The 24,526-nt window shown below is 38.5% G+C and overlaps 1 long non-coding RNA gene across 1 annotated transcript; it reads right to left on the reverse strand.

Annotated features, from left to right (window-relative positions):
- Positions 1 to 104: 104 nt before the first annotated feature.
- LOC121639654 lies at positions 105 to 24,051 on the reverse strand. Its single transcript, XR_006010232.1, has 4 exons — positions 23,971 to 24,051; positions 23,655 to 23,754; positions 22,935 to 23,173; positions 105 to 181 (listed from the first exon to the last, which is right to left on the reverse strand). It is a non-coding gene; the product is annotated as an uncharacterized LOC121639654 (long non-coding RNA).
- Between the last annotated feature and the right edge of the window lie 475 nt (positions 24,052 to 24,526).

Genomic DNA, 24,526 nt, shown 5'->3' on the forward strand with positions numbered 1-24,526 from the left:
GCAGCAGTGAGAGATGAGACTGTGTAAGTTACTGGTCCATCTCCATCTGGTGCAGTGATGTTTGTCTCTGTACCATTAAACTGGAGAACAAAGCTAAAGTTGTTGTTGATTTTACTCCACTGCAGAGTGATACTGGTCTCATTTTGTGCTGCTGGTCTGAGATTTTCTGCATTCTTGGGAGCTAGAACAGAGAAATAAGGAAAGAGATGATGTTGTAAATACAATCTTGGCAAATATATTCGTCCACATTTAACTGGCCTGACCGTAATCAAAGCACTCCGATAAATTTCAGCATGAACCAAGGAATCTTCAAAATAAGACATTAGCCATTCATTATCATATCTCACTGAGTTTGTCCTTTTTATACTTTTTTTTTATTGTTTCCAAGTAACTGCTATGTCATCATCATTCATTAGGAATTTGTAAAGCTTGCAATTTATAGTTTTGACACTTATTTTCATCCATATCCCTCTAACGCAAAAATATTTCATATATAATGGTTGTAAATTGGTCAGTTAAATCTGAAAAAAACCATGTCATTTAATAAACACCTTGAAACTATTTAATTAATACATTTTTTCATTCATATTGTTATTGTATAGTTCCACAAGATCAACATTTAGGGAGCAAAAAGTGATTAAATAAAGTAAAAACACATTAAGAAAGTGAACTCGTACCAGTAACAGATGTAAGTTGTAGTCCACTGCTTCTGATATTCACAAACACAGAGAACAGAGTGAATGTGTATTTAGTCCCAGCAGTGAGTGATGAGACTGTGTAAGTTACTGGTCCATCTCCATCTGGTGCAGTGATGTTTGTCTCTGTACCATTAAACTGGAGAACAAAGCTAACGTTGTTGATTTTACTCCACTGCAGAGTGATACTGGTCTCATTTTGTGCTGCTGGTCTGAGATTTTCTGCATTCTTTGGAGCTAGGACAGAGAAATAAGGAAAGAGATGATGTTGTAAATACAATCTTGGCAAATATATTCGTCCACATTTAACTGGCCTGACTGGAATCAGAGCACTCCGACAACTCTCAGCATGAACCAAGGAATCTTCAGAATAACACATTAGCCATTCATTAGTTTATCTCACTGAGTTTGTCCTTTTTATACTTTTTTTTATTGTTTCCAAGTAACTGCTATGTCATCATCATTGATTAAGAATTTGTAAAGATTGCAATTTAAAGTTTTGACACTAATTTTCATCCATATCCCACTTACGCAAAAATATTTCATATATAATGGTTGTAAATTGGTCAATTAAATCTGAACAAAAAACATGTAATTTAATAAACAGCGTGAAACTATTTAATTAATACATTTTTTCATTCTATTGTTATTGTATGGTTCCACAAGATCAACATTTAAGGAGCAAAAAGTGATTAAATAAAGTAAAAACACATTAAGAAAGTGAATTTGTACCAGTAACAGCTGTAAGTTGTAGTCCACTGCTTCTGATATTCACAAACACAGAGAAGAGAGTGAATGTGTATTTAGTCCCAGCAGTGAGAGATGAGACTGTATAAGTTACTGGTCCATCTCCATCTGGTGCAGTGATATTTGTCTCTGTACCATTAAACTGGAGAACAAAGCTAACGTTGTTGTTGATTTTACTCCACTGCAGAGTGATACTGGTCTCATTTTGTGCTGCTGGGCCAAGATTTTCTGCATTCTTTGGAGCTAGGACAGAGAAATAAGGAAAGAGATGATGTTGTAAATACAATCTTGGCAAATATATTCGTCCACATTTAACTGGCCTGACCGTAATCAAAGCACTCCGATAAATTTCAGCATGAACCAAGGAATCTTCAAAATAAGACATTAGCCATTCATTATCATATCTCACTGAGTTTGTCCTTTTTATACTTTTTTTTTATTGTTTCCAAGTAACTGCTATGTCATCATCATTCATTAGGAATTTGTAAAGCTTGCAATTTATAGTTTTGACACTTATTTTCATCCATATTCCTCTAACGCAAAAATATTTCATATATAATGGTTGTAAATTGGTCAGTTAAATCTGAAAAAAAACATGTCATTTAATAAACACCTTGAAACTATTTAATTAATACATTTTTTCATTCATATTGTTATTGTATAGTTCCACAAGATCAACATTTAGGGAGCAAAAAGTGATTAAATAAAGTAAAAACACATTAAGAAAGTGAACTCGTACCAGTAACAGATGTAAGTTGTAGTCCACTGCTTCTGATATTCACAAACACAGCGAACAGAGTGAATGTGTATTTAGTCCCAGCAGTGAGTGATGAGACTGTGTAAGTTACTGGTCCATCTCCATCTGGTGCAGTGATGTTTGTCTCTGTACCATTAAACTGGAGAACAAAGCTAACGTTGTTGATTTTACTCCACTGCAGAGTGATACTGGTTTCATTTTGTGCTGCTGGTCTGAGATTTTCTGCATTCTTTGGAGCTAGGACAGAGAAATAAGGAAAGAGATGATGTTGTAAATACAATCTTGGCAAATATATTCGTCCACATTTAACTGGCCTGACTGGAATCAGAGCACTCCGACAACTCTCAGCATGAACCAAGGAATCTTCAGAATAACACATTAGCCATTCATTAGTTTATCTCACTGAGTTTGTCCTTTTTATACTTTTTTTTATTGTTTCCAAGTAACTGCTATGTCATCATCATTGATTAAGAATTTGTAAAGATTGCAATTTAAAGTTTTGACACTAATTTTCATCCATATCCCACTTACGCAAAAATATTTCATATATAATGGTTGTAAATTGGTCAGTTAAATCTGAACAAAAAACATGTAATTTAATAAACAGCGTGAAACTATTTAATTAATAAATTTTTTCATTCTATTGTTATTGTATGGTTCCACAAGATCAACATTTAAGGAGCAAAAAGTGATTAAATAAAGTAAAAACACATTAAGAAAGTGAATTTGTACCAGTAACAGCTGTAAGTTGTAGTCCACTGCTTCTGATATTCACAAACACAGAGAAGAGAGTGAATGTGTATTTAGTCCCAGCAGTGAGAGATGAGACTGTATAAGTTACTGGTCCATCTCCATCTGGTGCAGTGATATTTGTCTCTGTACCATTAAACTGGAGAACAAAGCTAACGTTGTTGTTGATTTTACTCCACTGCAGAGTGATACTGGTCTCATTTTGTGCTGCTGGGCCAAGATTTTCTGCATTCTTTGGAGCTAGGACAGAGAAATAAGGAAAGAGATGATGTTGTAAATACAATCTTGGCAAATATATTCGTCCACATTTAACTGGCCTGACCGTAATCAAAGCACTCCGATAAATTTCAGCATGAACCAAGGAATCTTCAAAATAAGACATTAGCCATTCATTAGCATATCTCACTGAGTTTGTCCTTTTTATACTTTTTTTTTATTGTTTCCAAGTAACTGCTATGTCATCATCATTCATTAGGAATTTGTAAAGCTTGCAATTTATAGTTTTGACACTTATTTTCATCCATATTCCTCTAACGCAAAAATATTTCATATATAATGGTTGTAAATTGGTCAGTTAAATCTGAACAAAAACATGTAATTTAAGAAACAGCTTGAAACTATTTAATTAATACATTTTTCCATTCATATTGTTATTGTATGGTTCCACAAGATCAACATTTAGGGAGCGAAAAGTGATTAAATAAAGTAAAAACACATTAAGAAAGTGAATTCATACCAGTAACAGCTGTAAGTTGTAGTCCACTGCTTCTGATATTCATAAACACAGAGAACAGAGTGAATGTGTATTTAGTCCCAGCAGTGAGAGATGAGACTGTGTAAGTTACTGGTACATCTCCATCTGGTGCAGTGATGTTTGTCTCTGTACCACTAAACTGGAGAACAAAGCTGACATTGTTGTTGATTTTACTCCACTGCAGAGTGATACTGGTCTCATTTTGTGCTGCTGGGCCAAGATTTTCTGCATTCTTTGGAGCTAGGACAGAGAAATAAGGAAAGAGATGATGTTGTAAATACAATCTTGGCAAATATATTCGTCCACATTTAACTGGCCTGACTGGAATCAGAGCACTCCAATAACTCTCAGCATGAACCAAGGAATCTTCAGAATAACACATTAGCCATTCATTAGTTTATCTCACTGAGTTTGTCCTTTTTATACATTTTTTTTAATTTGCAAATAACTTCTATGTCGTCATCATTCATTAGGAACTTGTAAAGATTGCAATTCAAAGTTTTGACACTAATTTTCATCCATATCCCACTGACTCTGAAATATGTCATATATAATGGTCTTAAATTGGTTAGTTAAATCTGAACAAAAACATGTAATTTAATAAACAGCTTGAAACTATTTAATTAATACATTTTTTCATTCATATTGTTATTGTATGGTTCCACAAGATCAACATTTAGGGAGCAAAAAGTGATTAAATAAAGTAAAAACACATTAAGAAAGTGAATTTGTACCAGTAACAGCTGTAAGTTGTAGTCCACTGCTTCTGATACTCACAAACACAGCGAACAGAGTGAATGTGTATTTAGTCCCAGCAGTGAGAGATGAGACTGTGTAAGTTACTGGTACATCTCCATCTGGTGCAGTGATGTTTGTCTCTGTACCATTAAACTGGAGAACAAAGCTGACATTGTTGTTGATTTTACTCCACTGCAGAGTGATACTGGTCTCATTTTGTGCTGCTGGTCCAAGATTTTCTGAATTCTTGGGAGCTAGGACAGAGACAAAAGGAAAGAGATGATGTTTTAAATACAATCTTGGCAAATATATTTGTCCACATTTAACCGGTCTTACTAGAATCAGAACTCTCCGATAAATTTTAGCATCAACCAAGGAATCTTTAAAATAACACATTAGCCATGCATTAGCATATCTCACTGAGTTTGTCCTTTTTATACATGTTTTGTTTATGTCCAAATAACTTCTATGTCGTCATCATTCATTAGGAATTTGTAAAGAGCGCAATTCAAAGTTTTGACACTTATTTTCATCCATATCCCACTGATTCAAAAATATTTCATATATAATGGTTGTAAATTGGTTAGTTAAATCTGAACAAAAACATGTAATTTAAGAAACAGCTTGAAACTATTTAATTAATACATTTTTCCATTCATATTGTTATTGTATGGTTCCACAAGATCAACATTTAGGGAGCGAAAAGTGATTAAATAAAGTAAAAACACATTAAGAAAGTGAATTCATACCAGTAACAGCTGTAAGTTGTAGTCCACTGCTTCTGATATTCATAAACACAGAGAACAGAGTGAATGTGTATTTAGTCCCAGCAGTGAGAGATGAGACTGTGTAAGTTACTGGTACATCTCCATCTGGTGCAGTGATGTTTGTCTCTGTACCATTAAACTGGAGAACAAAGCTGACATTGTTGTTGACTTTACTCCACTGCAGAGTGATACTGGTCTCATTTTGTGCTGCTGGTCTGAGATTTTCTGCATTCCTTGGAGCTAGGACAGAGAAATAAGGAAAGAGATGATGTTGTAAATACAATCTTGGCAAATATGTTTGTCCACATTTAACTGGTCTGACTGGAATCAGAGCACTCCGATAAATCTCAGCATGAACCAAGGAATCTTCAGAATAAGACATTAGCCGTTCATTATCATATCTTACTGAGATTGTCCTTTTTATACTTTTTTTTTATTGTTTCCAAGTAACTGCTATGTCATCATCATTCATTAGGAATTTGTAAAGCTTGCAATTTATAGTTTTGACAGTTATTTTCATCCGTATCCCTCTAACGCAAAAATATTTCATATATAATGGTTGTAAATTGGTCAGTTAAATCTGAAAAAAAAAACATGTCATTTAATAAACACCTTGAAACTATTTAATTAATACATTTTTTCATTCATATTGTTATTGTATAGTTCCACAAGATCAACATTTAGGGAGCAAAAAGTGATTAAATAAAGTAAAAACACATTAAGAAAGTGAACTCGTACCAGTAACAGCTGTAAGTTGTAGACCACTGCTTCTGATATTCACAAACACAGAGAACAGAGTGAATGTGTATTTAGTCCCAGCAGTGAGAGATGAGACTGTGTAAGTTACTGGTCCATCTCCACCTGGTGCAGTGATGTTTGTCTCTGTACCATTAAACTGGAGAACAAAGCTAACGTTATTGTTGATTTTACTCCACTGCAGAGTGATACTGGTCTCATTTTGTGCTGCTGGTCTGAGATTTTCTGCATTCTTGGCAGCTAGGACAGAGAAATAAGGAAAGAGATGATGTTGTAATTACAATCTTGGCAAATATATTCGTCCACATTTAACTGGTCTGACTGGAATCAGAGCACTCCGACAACTCTCAGCATGAACCAAGGAATCTTCAGAATAACACATTAGCCATTCATTAGTTTATCTCACTGAGTTTGTCCTTTTTATACATTTTTTGTAAATTTCCAAATAACTGCTATGTCGTCATCATTCATTAAGAATTTGTAAAGATTGCAATTTAAAGTTTTGACACTAATTTTCATCCATATCCCACTAACGCAAAAATATTTCATATATAATGGTTGTAAATTGGTTAGTTAAATCTGAACAAAAACATGTAATTTAATAAACAGCTTGAAACTATTTAATTAATACATTTTTTCATTCATATTGTTATTGTATGGTTCCACAAGATCAACATTTAGGGAGCAAAAAGTGATTAAATAAAGTAAAAACACATTAAGAAAGTGAATTTGTACCAGTAACAGCTGTAAGTTGTAGTCCACTGCTTCTGATATTCACAAACACAGAGAACAAAGTGAATGTGTATTTAGTCCCAGCAGTGAGAGATGAGACTGTGTAAGTTACTGGTCCATCTCCATCTGGTGCAGTGATGTTTGTCTCTGTACCATTAAACTGGAGAACAAAGCTAACGTTGTTGTTGATTTTACTCCACTGCAGAGTGATACTGGTCTCATTTTGTGCTGCTGGTCTGAGATTTTCTGCGTTCTTGGGAGCTAGGACAGAGAAATAAGGAAAGAGATGATGTTGTAAATACAATCTTGGCAAATATATTCGTCCACATTTAACTGGTCTGACTGGAATCAGAGCACTCCGATAAATTTTAGCGTGAACCAAGGAATCTTCAAAATAAGACATTAGCCGATCATTATCATATCTCCCTGAGTTTGTCCTTTGTATCCTTTTTTTTTAATAATTCCAAGTAACTGCTATGTCATCATCATTCATTAGGAACTTGTAAAGCTTGCAATTTTTAGTTTTGACACTAATTTTCATCCATATCCCACTAACGCAAAAATATTTCATATATAATTTTTGTATATTGGTCAGTTAAATCTGAACAAAAACATGTAATTTAATAAACAGCTTGAAACTATTTAATTAATACATTTTTTCATTCATATTGTTATTGTATGGTTCCACAAGATCAACATTTAGGGAGCAAAAAGTGATTAAATAAAGTAAAAACACATTAAGAAAGTGAATTCGTACCAGTAACAGCTGTAAGTTGTAGTCCACTGCTTCTGATATTCACAAACACAGAGAAGAGAGTGAATGTGTATTTAGTCCCAGCAGTGAGAGATGAGACTGTGTAAGTTACTGGTCCATCTCCATCTGGTGCAGTGATGTTTGTCTCTGTACCATTAAACTGGAGAACATAGCTAACATTGTTGTTGATTTTACTCCACTGCAGAGTGATACTGGTCTCATTTTGTCCAGATACTTTTGCTAATAGTTGCTCTAAAGACAGTAAAAAGAAAATTAAAGGAATTTTAAGATTAAAAATGTGTATTTTTCTCTTCTATGTACGTGGTAAAACAGCATATCATTAATGCTAAAATGATACCTTGTTTATTGTCACAATAAATGAGGAGTTTAGAGTAGACAATTAATTTTTTTAGAAACCATTCAAGCTATAGGACATACAACAATACCTGCACAATATGCCAGGTTGCAGGCAGATGGTCTCTGTAGTTTGTAGACATAGTATCCAGAGCAGAGTTTGACCTGGATGGTATGACTGGGAAAACGACAGCAGGAACCACTCCAGTTATTACACACAGTCCGATTTACTATAACATCTGACTGTGTGGGATGAGGTTCTGTTATCCACATCGGAGCATGAGTTCCACATCGGTTTGTTTCTATACATCTCTGTGGGATTTGAGCATTGTTATAATTGAGAAACAGCCGATACCAGCCTTGCCAGTTAATATTGTCGCAGTGCAAAGTTGATTGGTCTGTGTTATTGACTGAGCGCCAGTCATCATACAGTGAGGTGTAGTTCTGACAGGGGTCGACACATTGGTCTGTTCCATTAAAAGTGATGCAATCCTGGCCAGAAGGACAACCTAGCTGTACGCAGCTGGTGGGTAGTTCCTCTTCATTTCATTCAACATGAGGAATAAGAAAAGATATTGTTAGCAAGTCTGAAAATGTTAGGAACAATATCTAATGCTGAATACTCAGGTGTGATCACCTAGGATTGGCTTTTGAGTTACAGGTCAGTCTTAGAGACCTGAGAGGAGGCCAGAGGACTCAATTATCTCCCTCTACTAACTACCACACAGTTTATAACATATACAGTGTTTACTGTAACTTGATTAACTAGTAACTAGTAGTTTCTAAGGGTAACCTACTGTTTGTTTCCATTCTCTTTTTCTCTTGTTTTCATTAGTCCATGAACATTACTTCAATAGGTTAACTCTCACATGCCAAAATAGTTACATTTATTCTGTTACTATTGCTTTTGTCCATCTTGATGCTTGTCATAATTTCTGAATGTAAAAATCATTCTACACTGCTCAAAAAAAAATAAATAAAGGGAACACTTAAACAACACAATGTAACTCCAAATCAGTCACACTTCTGTGAAATCAAACTGTCCACTTAGGAAGCAACACTGATTGACAAACAATTTTACATGCTGTTGTCCAAATGGAATAGACAACAGGTGGAAATTACAGGCAATTAGCAAGACACCCCCAATAAAGGAGTGGTTCTGCAGGTGGGGACCACAGACCACTTCTCTCTTCTTTTGCTTTCTGGCTGATGTTCTGGTCACTTTTGAATGCTGGCGGCGCTTTCACTCTAGTAGCAGCATGAGACCGAGTCTACAACCCATACAAGTTGCTCAGGTATTGCAGCTCATCCAAGATGGTGCATCAATGCAAACTGTGGCAAGAAGGTTTGCTGTGTCTGTCAGCGTAGTGTACAGAGCATGGAGGCCCTACCAGGAGACAGACCAGTACATCAGGAGACGTGGAGGAGGCTGTAGGTGGGATACAACCCAGCAGCAGGACCGCTACCTCTGTCTTTGTGCAAGGAGGAACAGGAGGAGCGCTGCCAGAACCCTGCAAAATGACCTTCAGCAGGCCACAAATGTGCATGTGTCTGATCGAACGGTCAGAAACAGACTCCAAAAGGGTGGTATGAGGGCCCGACGTCCACAGGTGGGGGTTGTGCTTACAGCCCAACACTGTGCAGGACGTTTGGCATTTGCCAGAGAACACCAAGATTGGCAACTGCGCCACTGGTGCCCTGTGCTCTTCACAGATGAAAGTAGGTTCACACTGAGCACATGTGACAGACGTGACAGAGTCTGGAGACACCTTAGGGAACGTTCTGCTGCCTGCAACATCCTCCAGCATGACCAGTTTGGCAGTGGGTCGGTAAGGGTGTGGGGTGGCATTTCTTTGGGGGGGCCGCACAGCCCTCCATGTGCTCGCCAGAGGTAGCCTGACTGCTATTAGGTACCGAGATGAGATCCTCAGACCCCTTGTAAGACCATATGCTGGTGCAGTTGACCCTGGGTTCCTCCTAATCCAAGACAATGCTAGACCTCATGTGGCTGGAGTGTGTCAGCAGTTCCTGCAAGACAAAGGCATTGATGCTATGGACTGGCCCGCCCGTTCCCCAGACCTGAATCCAATTGAGCACATGTGGGACATCATGTCTCGCTCCATCCACTAACGCCACATTGCACCACAGACTGTCCAAGAGTTTGCAGATGTTTTAGTCCAGGTCTGGGAGGAGATCCCTCCCAGGTCTGGGAGGAGATCCCTCAAGAGACCATCCGCCACCTCATCAGGAGCATGCCCAGGCATAGTAGGGCGGTCCTACAGGCACGTGGAGGCCTTTTAATTTGGAGTGTGACTCCAAATCCAGACCTCCAATCCATTGATAATTTAATGGAATTTTGTTGTCAGCACATTCAACTATGTAAAGAACATAGTGTTTAATAAGAATATTTCATTCATTCAGATCTAGGATGTGTTAGTTTAGTGTTCCCTTGATTTTTTTGAGCAGTGTATATTGTTACACCTAAACAAGGTTTGTGGCCTGGAGAAGATTGTCTTTTTGTTGTGTCTTGGCCATTCCTGGACGGGGGATAACACTAGCTAAATAATCAATGACCCCGCCTTTAACAAAAATAAATAAATAAATAACCCTCTGTGCTTTTCTATCATTCTACCTACAAGAACAACTTGTTTTCAGCCCTCATCCTGACCAAATGAGCCAAAATTAAAAATAAATACAGAAATATAGATATTGGCTCTATAAACAAATTATGTCAATAAATTATACAAAAGAAAATTTTTTTAAATATTTTTTTCCATTAAGAAACCTATAAAACATGACATAAATTTCTGTTCCTTTTGTTATTTTCAAATGTTTTAATTTAACTTTGTGTTAATATTTCTATTTATTGACCTTTCCATATCATTTTCTGTGTAACTTAATTATTTATTTGGTAATTTTTTAGATTTTCTTTCTCCTTAATTTTTATACCTGTATTTATTTTTGTATTATTTTCATTTTATATTTTCTGTCACCAAAATTATTTATTTATTCACGGCCCTCATTATTTCCAATCTGTTATTTTCTTTCTCTATTTTTTTCTCCATGCATATTTATTATTATTTTTTTTTTTTATATTTCTGTATGCATTTCTGCCACATTATGTAAATGAGGGGGGTGGTATTTCAAAGCACGTCTTGATGCCAGATCCTCGCCTATTGGTCAATCAACGCAGTAGGTCACATGCTGTTAGTGCAGGGAGGACTGTGCAGCCATTTCTGCCTGCTCTATCTGGCTCTGTGGTGTGTGGCCTCTGGAGACAAATCAAGGTCTTAAGCGGGAAGTGTTGAATCCTCTGCTGCATCAGTTCACTCTATTTTGCTTTATTCCAGGAAATATCCACGAAACACAAAAGGATCCTGTTGAAACACTCCTGGGACATGCATGACTGTGCTATGGTAGCACAACTCCGGTTGTAAGACACAGTTAAACTCTGCACCAGTGCCGGCCCTGGGCATAGGAGACCTAGGCAGTTGCCTTGGGCACCATCTGTTGGAAGGGGCGCCAAATTGCCGTCTTTTTTTTTTTTTTTTTGCACTCATTTGATTTCCATTCCATTTCCTCGTAAACAATACCTAGACCAAACAATTATAAAAATGAAAAGAACCTAAAATATTCTGTGATGATGACCACCCGCCTGACCTGCTGCTGCAGACTGGCAGGTGAGAGTGGAGGGAGGGGAACGGCGCATCCAGTTTTTTTTTTTTTTTTGTTGTTTGTTTTTTTTTTTGCGCCGCATCCAGGTTCGTAATGATTATACTGATGAGCAACGTCATCTTGTTTATAGTGTTTATAATGAAAAGACAGTTCAAGCCGTCAGGTGCTGCTTACAGAAAATGTAGGAAGGAGGAAAAACGACGTAAAGATTTTCTACTTGTAATTGCAATACAGTTTATTATAAGGGTAGGCTACAGCTGTTTAATGTTACTGTAACAGCTAAAGGAGTTACACAACGCGTTCTAACTTTTGCTAATGAACAAACTCACTGTAAACAGGCATCCCACCGCTGCCACCAATGTAACCAAGCTTCCTGGAGTTTGCCTAACTGGATAGTTCATAATGAAACAATAAATGGAGAAGAGACATCAAGCATTCAAGCATTTACTTTCGCTGTCTTTCCGCTTTTTAGTCACACTCAGGACTGCAAATCCCACCAACCTGGGCACAGTCTGCTTACCCTATGGCAACTCTGAAGGGAAACACATCTTACTCAACCTTAACATATAACAGACTAAGAAGGTATGTTACATATGTCCACCCTGTCCACCACTCCAAAAGAAATGTCCCCATTTCTTCAATAACATGAACTGCAAAAACAGCACACATGTGATAACATACAAAATGATATTCATTATGATGCAACCAGAAGGCACACAGAAAGCACTTCCAATAGAAAACATCCCCCCGTAAATAACTACTATAAACCCCATAACTGAACACACACCTACAAAAAAAAAAAAAAAAAAAAAAAAAAAAAGATATCCCATAGGATCCAACCCCACAATACAAAACAAATAACAAGAGCCATGTACTAACAAACAGGTCATCCAAGATGGAGAGATGAAACCAGCATTAAGACCACATATCACAACATGACAAAGTCCTAAAAGCGTGACGGGGCACGCACCATCCTGCCTCTATGAGAGTACAAAAGATCCACGTCCAGTCCACTGGGCTGCAGCTGCTCCCTGTCCATGAAATCCCAAGAAGTCTCAGCTCGGGGAAAAGGGGAGGGAGGAAGTGAGTCCCTGCCGTTGTTCACTGAACCAGCAGGCAGGGGCAAGGTGTACAGGTGTACTTGGACCCACTCCTGTGGGTCAAGGGGGTTCACATTGCGGTACGTCGGTGCAGTTTCAGTGTCTGAAGCCAAATTCTGCTCAACACAATAAGGGCCCTTCCAGTGTGGGGCTAGCTTTGTGCGGCTTTCCGTGAGGTTGCCAGAGTCTTTTGAAGCATCAGTATAGATCCTGAATGGCAGTGAAAAGTTTGGCAATGTCACTATTGGTGCAGAGGTAAGCACTTGCTTCAAATAGGCAAACGCACGCTCACATTCAGGAACAAGGTGGTTCAGTGGTGCTGCGTACTCATAGAAATTCTTAACAAACTGCCTGTAATATGAGCAAAGGCCCACAAAAGCTCTAACCTCTGAGGGAGTGCGCGGTGTCAGCCAGTTCTTTGCCTTGTCTGTATTGCATGGATTGGGCTGGAGACCCTGTCGGGAGACAACATGACCCAGAAAAACAACATGGTCTCTGGCAAACTGGCATTTCCTTGGGCTGACTTTCAAGCCTGCACCTTGTATTCTGGACAAGACCTCCTCCAAATGCACCAGGTGCTCCTCAAAGGTGCAACTGTAGATCAATATATTGTCCATTTATACCATACAGATGTGCCAAGGTAGGCCCCGCAGAACCCGCTCCATCATGCGCTGAAAGGTGGCAGGAGAATTTGTTAGGCCCATGGGCATGGCACGCCACTGAGACAGGCCCCTGCCTGTCGTGAAGGCTGTTTTCTCCCTATACTCTTCAGCCACCTCCACTTGCCATTAACCATTTGAGAAGTCCAGTGTGGTGAAACAGGAGGAGCCTGCCAGCACATCAAGGCTATCATCAACCTATGGGAGTGGGTGTGAATCTCTTAATCGTCACCGAATTGAGGCAACGGTAATCAATACAGAATCTCCACTGACCCACTTTCTTCCTGACGAGAACCACTGGTGAAGCCCATAGACTGCAGCTCTCTTCCACCAGACCATCTGCCAGCAGTTTAAACTCTATTGCATTCCCTGTGGGATTAGGAACAGGGGCTAGAGTGATTCTGTCCTTCACTGCTGCCACTGTATGGGCAAACACAAGTCCAGTTGATTCTGGAATGTTAGGTGCCAGGTAACCGTCAAAGTCACAAGTAAGCAGGCCAGCGCCTGCTGTAGAAGACGCAATCACGGGAACCAGGTCTTTACTTAGGGGTGGAATAGATGTAATCTCCGCCAGGGACACATTGCAGCATGTTGGAGATAATTCTCCAACACTAAGCAGAGGCACCGCTATATCCCATAATTGCAGCACCCCACGCCCCGGATCCAGCAGTGCATGATATTTAGCCATAAAATCCAGGCCCAATAAGACAACCTGTGTGGATCCCCGCAGTACATAGAACGTGTGCTGCCAACAGGTGGGGCCCATACAAAAGGTTACTGTTGTGGTGCCCAAAGTGTACAGCATCTATCCATTAACTGCACGTGAATCCACATAATTCTTTTTCAGAGGCCGGCTCCGCAGGGCAGGGACTGACATACGTCCACCAGAATTGAAACTTCTGTGCCTTCAACCACTCCCCTAACGTACGATGTAGGGTGGTTCCCACTGTTCTCTGTGCTCAGCTCTGGGGTGTTAAAGTCATCCTGAAGAGGGCCCATAGATAGTATAGCTGTCTGGGCCTCAACTCCAACTACTTATAGTTTTCCTGGGGATTGTCGTCAGTGGTGGCCGCAGCTGTGACAGGAAACACACACCCCACTTCCTGGGCTCTGCCTCCCATTGAGCACGCCACCCTGGGCTTGGACTCCTGTCTCTGAATGACCTTGGAGTAGGTGATGTTCTCGAGCTTTGCTGTCGGCCACCCTGTTGGTAGTCCCCCTAATGATGATGCCATGTTTCACAGTCAGCATAGAGGCCCCAAGATCAATCCTGGGATGCTCGCATTTGACACCCCCCTTCTCCTTAAGTGTAGCCACAGCTGCCACCTGATGGAAAACAGAACCGCTGCTCTCTTTTGTCAGAAACATAATCCTTCAGTATCTTATCATTATACAGTGCCTTCATTTCCATTCTCATGTTGCACGCCACTTCTACTTGTTTATCCACAGCTTTCTGCAGTCCATCAGTGACTGACACAGACTGAATAGGTAACCCCGCCCCAATGGCATGCGCTCCACCATAGGCTCTCTGCAGGGCCTCTATAGCATTTTCACACCTTTCTGCAATATTCAATGCTTCCTCCAAATCAGTGGCACCCTGCTCCAGACACTTCACTTTCAAAGCAGGATCCAGGCCAACGAGGAAGTGTTGGAATTTTTCCTCTCTCTACGCCACTTCTCCGTAATCTAGGAATGCCTCTCTACCAGCCGGCTCACATCAGCAGCGTAAACCTCCAAGCTTTCACCCAGATCACGTACCCGAGCAGAGAGGTTAGCTCTAAATCGGTCCATGAATTGTCTCTGTCAAAACGTTGCTCCAAGTTTCTCTTTAGCAGCGCTGTAATCCATCTTAATCCCCCCTGGGAGACTGTCCCATAAAAGAAACGCGGACCCATTTAAACGCATTGGCAGAATCATGGCCAATTCATCGTTGCAGTGACCGTAGGTCTCCACCTTAGCTCCGATGGCGACTTCCAACTGTCTCGCCCAGGCGAGGTAACTTTGGCCCCCATCACCGTTAAATGGAGCAGATTCACTTTTACATTCCTACATGATGAGTATTCACCAAGCTGATGAGGACGTGGTTTGGAAGGGTCCTCGTCTCCACGCCACATGTTGACAACACGGCTAAACGATGCAAGCAGTGCTAACTGATACAGCTGAAGGAGTTACACAACGCGTTCTAACTTTTGCTAATGAACGAACTCACTGTAAACAGGCACCCCACCGCTGCCACCAAGCTTCCTGGGGTTCGCCTAACTGGATAGTTCATAATAAAGCAATAAACAGAAATGAGACATCAAAAGTTTCCTTTTGCGGTCTTCCTGCTTTTTATTCACACTCAGGACTACAAATCCCACTGACCTCGGCACAGTCTGCCTGCCCTATGGCAACTCATAGGGACACACAACTTACTCAGCCTTAACAGACTAAGATGGTATGTTACATTACTGCTATAAAATTTAAAGTAATGTATTAAATTTGTTTTTGTCCAGATGCGGTGAGAAAACTTCACAGCCATAACAGGCCTCAGTAGAAGCTACTAAGGACGAGGCCTTAGCCTTATGGTCTGCACCAGAGGCTGTCAGAGAGGAATTATTACACAGTGGCATTATTTTGTTTTGTTTTGAAACCATTGTAGCAGTTTTTATAGTTTGCACCATTTTACATTGATTTAAGATTTGCACTTGTGCCATTTCTTGCCCTGGACTTTTGCACTAAACATTGTTTATTTTTAATTAAATGTTATTTATTTTGTGCTATTTATAATTTTTGTAGCAGTTTGTTTAGTTTAGAGTGTTTTCGTGTGACTTTGTTTTGTTTGTTAATAAAGAGAAAGAATTTATACATTAGTTACAAAATGTGTGCGACAGAGTTAGGTAGCTTCAGTTTTGGTAAGCATTTTGCTGCGTAGGGTGGGGCTCAAAACTCCTGTTTTGCCTAGGGCACCTGCTGGCCTAGGGCCGGCCCTGCTCTACACTTTTGCAGTCCTGTCCTGGGTTTCCTCTGGAAAGTTTGGAAAATGTCTGATGTTCCTGTGGTGCCTGCACATCGTAATCTTTTTACACTGCCATGTGTGCTCATTGCATACTAAACATATTGCTTTTATGTTTGAATGTGACCTTAAAATAAACACGTATTTGTCGGTCCCGGTGGGGTTAAATTGACAGTTTTTTATGTCAGTTTCATTTTAGGGTGGAGGAAGACATGCTCACTAATGCTACTGTTACAACTTCAAAACACAACACGAGCTGCATTATGGGTTTATTATTACTAGGTTACCAAGTGTTGCATTTAAGGTCCATACAACAGTAGGAATTTAATTCAGCATTTTGGAAATGTCTAAAAGCTTTTGACTTTTATATATGAATTTATTTCTTCTGTTAAAACCATAGGCTGGGCCATATGGACCCTGGTTCTGGCCATGTGGACCGTTGGCTGCTGTTTAAATATGCCGGCTCTAGAACCGCAAGAGTTTACACAGGGTTCACCATTTTTCCTGATACAATACAGCTCCTAATCCCTGGTCAGAGGCATCTGTATGTAAAATCTGGGAAACCAAAAACAGAAGACTGAACTGAACAGTCAATCTACCTTTCTAAGACTGCGTGATGTACATCACTGCTCTGAATAGGAGTACTTGAGGGTACAGTGCTGTTCTGTTTCAGTGTCCTTTTTCTTGTGTACGGCTGAGCCTCTGCTTCCAAAGAGGCTTTAAAAAAGTCATACAATGGACTAGCAATATGAGAATAATCTCTGATATATTGCCAATAATAGCTTACAAGTCCTAGAAATGCTCTGAGCTCAACAACAGTACCTGGATGCAGAAAAAATGTAGGGGAGTATTCCATTAACATAGCTAAAGAAAGCCAGGCTGTATCGGAAATGCCTTGCTTGAACTAACATTATTACCAATTAAGGCTCAAGCGTTCTACTAACAAATATCAGCTGAATCTACTTCAGGCTAATTCAAGTGAGGCTTACATAGCCTAGCTATGTGGGAGGTCCTTAGAAACGAAGGAAACCCTGACGAGTGGATGGTAAAACAGAAGAGCTAGTAGAAAAAGAGAGCTGTCATTTTCTCAGCAGCTGAACAAAGAATGCTGATAGAGATCAGTGGCATGCGATGGGGTTCATGGCTGGTGAGGCACTGACTCCTCTGGAGTCAGATTTATGACTGTAAGAACTGAAAAAAGCATCTTATTTCAATATTCATCCAACAGCATGCAACTATGCCCCCTTGAGGTGAGGTAGAGTACTCGGGAAATTCTCAAATTCTGCGATTTTTGTGTAGTCATGCTGAAAATGTATTTGTAACACAGATGAGTGGAAAATACTAATATTTATTTTAAGTACTTTTAAATTTTTCTTTTTTTTTTACCATGACGCCTCTCCTGACCACACGTCACTGCTGTAAAATGTTGATTTCACTGTCCTCATTTATTTATTGTCTCCTCTTGTGTTAGAAATCTGTTTACATAAAGCAGGCTGAATTATCTCTGTATGTACTGGCCCTGTTCAATGTATTAATAACCCAATAATCAATATGCATCATCTTTGTGATTATCATGCATGTGTGTGTGCATGTGCTTGCGTGTGTGCGACCTACATTAATTCTGCACTGTTAAATCTCAACAGAAACAATCTTACCAGCCAAAGCGTACCTGCAGCAGGTTAAAAAAAAGTACAACATATTTCAGAGTGGGAGGTAGCCTTTGAAGAAATGTATTTGTCCAAAACATGTGGTAAGCTGTAATTACATTGAACTGGAGATACCAAGACAATGTCAGAGACCACTGCTACTCCTGGGGGTCCTCCCCCTAAAACCTGTGGGTCTGGTGGTCTGAATGCGCTTTGAATTAAGCGTGCGCCCTCTGCAGGGTCATTAATACAAGGCCAAGCCATGGTAACCAAAAAGGAACCATGTCTCTATCCATCCATATCTTTCTCCATCCATCTCTTTAGATTAGCTTTCTCTTTCTCTATCTCGCTCTTTAAATACCCTAGGCCTTTATGGACAGGGCTCAGCTGATCCCAGTTTAACTGTTAGCCAACCAGAGACAGTGAAGATTGGGTGTTCATGAAATTGGGGAGGGGGGTTAGTAAGGTATTAATTATTTTTAATGAATACCATGTTCTTTTTCATTTAATTTCATGTTGAGTACTTGTATAATTGCGTTTCTTTAGTTACATTGGCACAGACAGATTTATTGATTATTCAAGACAGTCAAAGTAGTGATAAGTGCTTTTTATTTTTAATTTTTTTACTTTTATACCAGAATAAGTGGCGGGAGCGCAGCATTCTAACAGGTGGAACTTTCTTTTGGGAGTCTGTATCAGACCTTTGAGACACAGCTAAGCTAAGCTTGAATGTTAGCCTGCCCTTGAGTTACCATACTTACTCAGCGGGCATTCACATAAGCCACGTTGATGGAACGGACCTCTGGCTGAAATGGGCCAGACTTATCAAGATAAGCCTGGCTTTCCCTTAATCCAGCTTCATGGAATACCCCCCAGGTTTGTAACCCTCTAAACACGAAAAGTGTGGGTGTTAAAACTTCCTCATCCTCCACAAGGGCAACAGCCATTGCTTGTTCTATCAGTGTTCTTTTTATTCTCAAATCCATTCATAGAGACAAGGCTCATCTTGTTCCATCTTGCCTCTGGACACCCCCATGTCAGAGACAGAGAAATGATGGCTGTATTGGGCTTGTCTTGTCACACATGCATTAATTGTGTTAAAAAATGTTAACACAATTAAATATCATTAATTGGTTACTGCTGTTTACAAGTTACTAGCCTTAAATAAACTGAACTGAAAATGATATGGAAAGTAAGTAATTAGGAGTATTAAAAGTTAAATTAAAACAGTTGAAAATGACAAAATAAATATAAATTTATGTAATGTTAAATAGTTTTGTTTTATGAAAAGAATCTTTTAAACATTTTTGTGTAATATATTTGCATATCAATTTTGAGACAGTTATGTATTTCACTATTTATTATAAAATTTTAAGTTTCTGTCCTCCACACTCCACATCCTTAGTATTCAAGAACTCTCTTCTGTATTTTTAACCATCTGCCATCTCTTCTTCATAATATCTCATATCTGGACTCTAAGATTTCTCTCCTATAACTTTCTTATATTCAAGACACATATGTATTTCCTCTAACTGCCAAATGTACTGACATAATTTTAAGTCAAGAGAATCATCTTACCAGTGGCAGCTGTAAGTTGTAGTCCACTGCTTCTAATGTTCTCAAACACAGAGAAGAGAGTGAATGTGTATGTAGTTCCAGCAGTGAGAGGTGAGACTGTGTAGGTTACTGGTCCAACTGGTGGATTTATATTTGTCTCTGTGCCATTAACACTGAGAACAAAGCTGATGTTGTTGTTGTCTTTATTCCACTGCAGAGTGATACTGGTCTGATTTTTTCCTGATAATGTGAAGTTTGCTGAGACAGAAAAGAGAGCAGAGTTAAATGACACAAATACCCATTAAAAGCTTAATTGAAAATCCAAAAAGAACATATTTATCACAGGAGGTTCTGTGTGGAAAGAGTGACGATGAAAAAAAAACTGTATCCGCCACCCTGAATCCTCTTTTTCTTTGTTTTCTTTATAAACATATAAGAACGTTGGTCACACAGTGGGATCTACACTCTGCAGTGACATTTAGCATTACAGTGCTTCAAATTTTATATGAAATATTAATATTTAACATTTTATCAAAGATTAATAACTGTTCAAAATACAAGCCTATTACAATACAATATAGCTATAAATGGGTAGATAATTATTTAAATAAATCAGTCTCTAAATGCTACATTTAGTTAGAGACATTTAGTTAGAGACATTTCTCTTCCAAAGAAACCACACAAACAATGACAGATATGTCACAAATTCTTAAGCACTTGTAATCAATAACAGAAAGAAATCAATGTAAAAAGAAATATGGCAACAGGTGAGCTACACTTTGCAGTAACCTGCAAAACTTCCATAACGAGGCTGAAAATAATTTTGAAGAATTCATGTAGAAAAGAGAAGATCATGAAACAGCGAAATAGTTTTTATTTGTGGATGAGTACCGTTAAGCTAATAAGATTGAAAAGATGGGAAAGTCTGAACTAAATTATCCTATAAATTTATTTAAAAGCGAATCCAAATTAATTTGACAGTATCGGAATTTGTCATAGTAGTTTAGATTTAGCAGATTAGTGGTTAAAGAAGTTAAATTAAGTTGGATCTGATTGGAATATAAATAAAGAAAAATCTCCATGGATTCCTTATCTCGATCTGTGAGGTGGGGATGGCTCATCGCATTACCAGGTCTCAGTTGGACATCTACAAAGTAGTACCGGTTCTCACTCTCCCTCTTCATGACAAAGAAGCTTCTGAGCTGTGTTTCCGTATAACAAGAACTCCAGGTGGTAATTTTCACCAGAGCGGTGTGGTGGCTTCTTAGAGTCCATCACCAAAAGTTTGGCATATGTGCTCAAATGCTTCTTACTTTGCTGGCTCTGGCTGGAAGACTTTGGGCTGCCTTCCCAAAAAAAATGACAAGTCAAAAAAGCATCTTAAACTGACAAAAAGAGATTACATTCGTTACAACAGGACTTCCTGGTTGAGAAACGAGCAAAAATCAAGATACAAAAACTAAGATGAAAAAAGAAGAACGAAGACAAGGCGCCGACGAACAAAGACAAAAATTTAGGTTTGAACTTCTTCATGGTTTATCTTTGTTCTCCCTTCTCTTACTTTGAGTTTCCTAGTTTATTGGTTGTTTATGGCATGTCGAACGCCTTCTGTCCAAAGTACTGGGATTTTACCGTGGAGGTGGGCTTTATACTTAAGAGCCTCGCCTGTAAGTGCCTCGGTGTGATGGAAGTGAGGACCCAAATGCAGGAGGGAAAGGCAGGAAGCAGACGGAATGAGGGAACAGAGGTTTAAATACAGAATCATGACAAACTGACAGGCACATAACAGCAGACATGATGGAGAAGCCACACTTGACAAAGGAAAACTGAAACCAAGGGGTATAAATACACATAAGAAACTAACAGGGAACAGGTGAAGTGAATTTGCTTATTAAACCAGATGAGCTGACGATCAGGAAGCAAAACACAATACACAAGGGGAATGAAATACAAAATAAAACAGGAAACCAGACAAGCCAATGAACCCATAAGGAGTAACACTAAACCAAAAACACACAGACCATGAACCTTTAAGAATATCATGTACCACACATATACTCATGAACAGGGTTAACAACATGGTTAACATCAAACAGTGAAAGGGAAAACTTAATTAATTCAGTAAAACGTTTTCAAGTGCTTATTCACATGTAGAAGTGTTTTGTCGTCCAGGGACCTGAAAAGAACAGCAAACTTAAACCAAAATACTTTAGTCAATGGTTAGGATATTTCCTGATGCCTGAAAAATGAACAATTAACTCCACTGTGTTACGGCTCCTGGTTTGTTACCAGCCCTTTGCCCTAGACGGAAGGGGTTCGTAACACATTGCAAGTTTAAAGAACATTTATAAAACCAAAGACATTTTGGTGACTTGTCCACTTGGGGGCGCTGGGACTCAATGTTAGAATTTACTTCCTTTGCAACTCTGTGACAAATCATCCCAAAATCATGAATGAAAGTCCTCTTTGCATTTCCTGAATAATACAACTAACTTATCAAGTTATTATGAGAAAATCAACACATTAAACACAGTTTTAGGAGCAAAGTATTAAACCAGCTTTTAAGAAGAACTAGATCTTCTTTGGAATCACATGTAGGTAAGGCTGTTCTGTGTGAACTAGTTGGGGTCTGCAGAATCTGGCTGGGAGGAATTCCAATACAACTCTTTAAACTAAATGCCTCCACATGACAATAATGCTACCAATTGACCACAGACTCATAAAAAAGAGTAAGATTTGCTGTGAAACGCAAGAGTTTTGATGTATTCTTCATTACTATATTTAGCAAAGAAACAAAAAAGTCACACTGATGCATGCAGAAAAGCAATTTTTTTTTTGCACTATTGGTGTCAGACACTGGAACTGTAACAAAGACGGCATCTTACTGTAGAACACTGATTCATTTAAACTATGTTGCATCATGTAATTTAAACTATGATACAGTATTTTGTGACATCAAGCAATGAAATAAATATGTATCAAACTCAAGGCACAACTTTCTCCTTACATATCAAACATAATCTGATAAATTCTCTCCTACAATTTTTCCACATGCTTCCTAACGTCATGATGTCTCTATTTTCAACTTTTTCTTTGTTTTTCTGAACTATAGCAATGTGAATAATTTTGTAATACTTCTAAGCATCTCCTTTGCAATGTTATAGTTTATCTATTTTTTTATTTATATGACACAAGTTCTATGGTTATGTGCTACTTCATGAATGGATAACATTCACTCAAAATATGATAAATACTTTAAAGGAACAACATGTAGGTTATGCAAAAGAACTGCAATTTTATTGAAAATGATTTGATTTTATTTCTCTTTTAAGCCTTTCTCATTTACATAATTGTCTGCTATTGGAACCTTTTTTATTTGTTATACTAAAAACCTGAATTCCCAATGTTTGCCAATGACTTTTTCTAAATAAATCTATTTAAACTGCTTTTATGAAATAATGAAAACTTAACCAGTATATAAAAGTGTAGATACATTACCTTGTTTGTAACAGATGAATGGGAGCGTTTGGGTACAGTCTTCATCCGACCATTTTCCCGAATTACTGAATGATGTGGCAACACACCGCGCCCCATCAGAGTTTGGTCGACCAGTATCCCAGTTCACAAAGACAGAGTTGCTGCCGTCAGACCACAATTTCTGGCGATACAGACCAATCCAGACAGTAACTGAGCCTACCAGGGCTTGGATGATGCCATTTTCTGTTTGATTTCTTATACTGTGAAAAGAACACATATTAACTTCAAGATCAACTGATGAATAACAACATACGCAAAACAATTCCAGAACAATGTGACTTTTATAATTGTTTTGGTATGTATAGACTGTAGCCATTTAAGGATCTGCTAACATATTTAAACAATCTCTGAAACATGTGGGGAACATTCCTCAACAACTGTGCTGTTAACCAATAAACAAGGTTTACATGTGCATTGCGATTCCTATACTGCAAAGTTAGACATCTATAAAATTCCAGACAAAGATACTTAACTTGTATGGAAAATAGAAAACAATTGATAAAAAAAAAATTATAAAGAGAGGTAATTAATAAGTAAAAACACATAAAACAGTAAAAACAATGATGGTCACATTTTAACATTGTTCTTTCTGATGAGCTTCATTTCATCAGAATGCATTAAACATATGTATTGTACAGTTGTACATTATGTATACCAGTTCATCCTTAGTGTAGACTGTACCTGGCTAGATCAACATAATTCTTTCTGCAGAATGTCTGAGCATCAGTCCAATTTAGAGAAGTTTGAATGAAAACAAAAGATGGTCCACCGTTCACTGTACCTGTAATTTCATGGATGGAAAGAATAAACAAACATTAACTAGTAAACCAGTTTACCACTAAGCCAGAAGTGTTCTCAGTTATGGAAAAAAGAGATCTGGTCTGAGTCAGTGGGTTATAACATTGTATAACACTTTAAAGTTTCTGGAAATGTCCTGATAATAACAAATCCAATACAATGGACTAATGTCTTTAATTCCTACTTTGTAAAAACTTACCATTATAACACACAAATGGTATTACATCAGTGCATGGACGGTCATCCCATGTATTTGGGGATGAAATCCCACCAAGAAATCTGACACAGTATTGTTGTCCTCCAAAGTTGTTGGGTGAGCCAGGAAACCAGCTTCTGAACGTTGTCTCTCCTTCTCTATAGAAGCTGCTGTCATTTAGGGACCATCTCCAGCTGTTTACCAACTCATCATACAGACCTATCCAAGCCTTTCCTGTTCAAAAACACAATACCATAAGAGTTGCAATAAAGCTTATTTTCAAAGTGTTATCTTATTGTATTTGTCTATATATTGTGTGCTTATTCTGTACATGCAAGACTGAATTTTAGGTTCATAAATGCAATATTTAAAGCCAACCTGAGTAGCTTTGTGTGGCCCCATTAACAGCATCAACCTCTGCTGTGTTTTCTATGGTGGCCAGGTCGGTGAAGTCACGTCTGCAGACACTCTGAGCATTGATCCAGTTCAGCTGCGTGTTCACAAAGTAGTACTGACGAGTCTGGGCGAAGGCAACACTGAGCAGTGCTCCTGAAGCAAA

This window comes from Melanotaenia boesemani, chromosome 5 (genome assembly GCF_017639745.1).
Source record: "Melanotaenia boesemani isolate fMelBoe1 chromosome 5, fMelBoe1.pri, whole genome shotgun sequence".
Lineage (NCBI taxonomy): Eukaryota > Metazoa > Chordata > Actinopteri > Atheriniformes > Melanotaeniidae > Melanotaenia > Melanotaenia boesemani.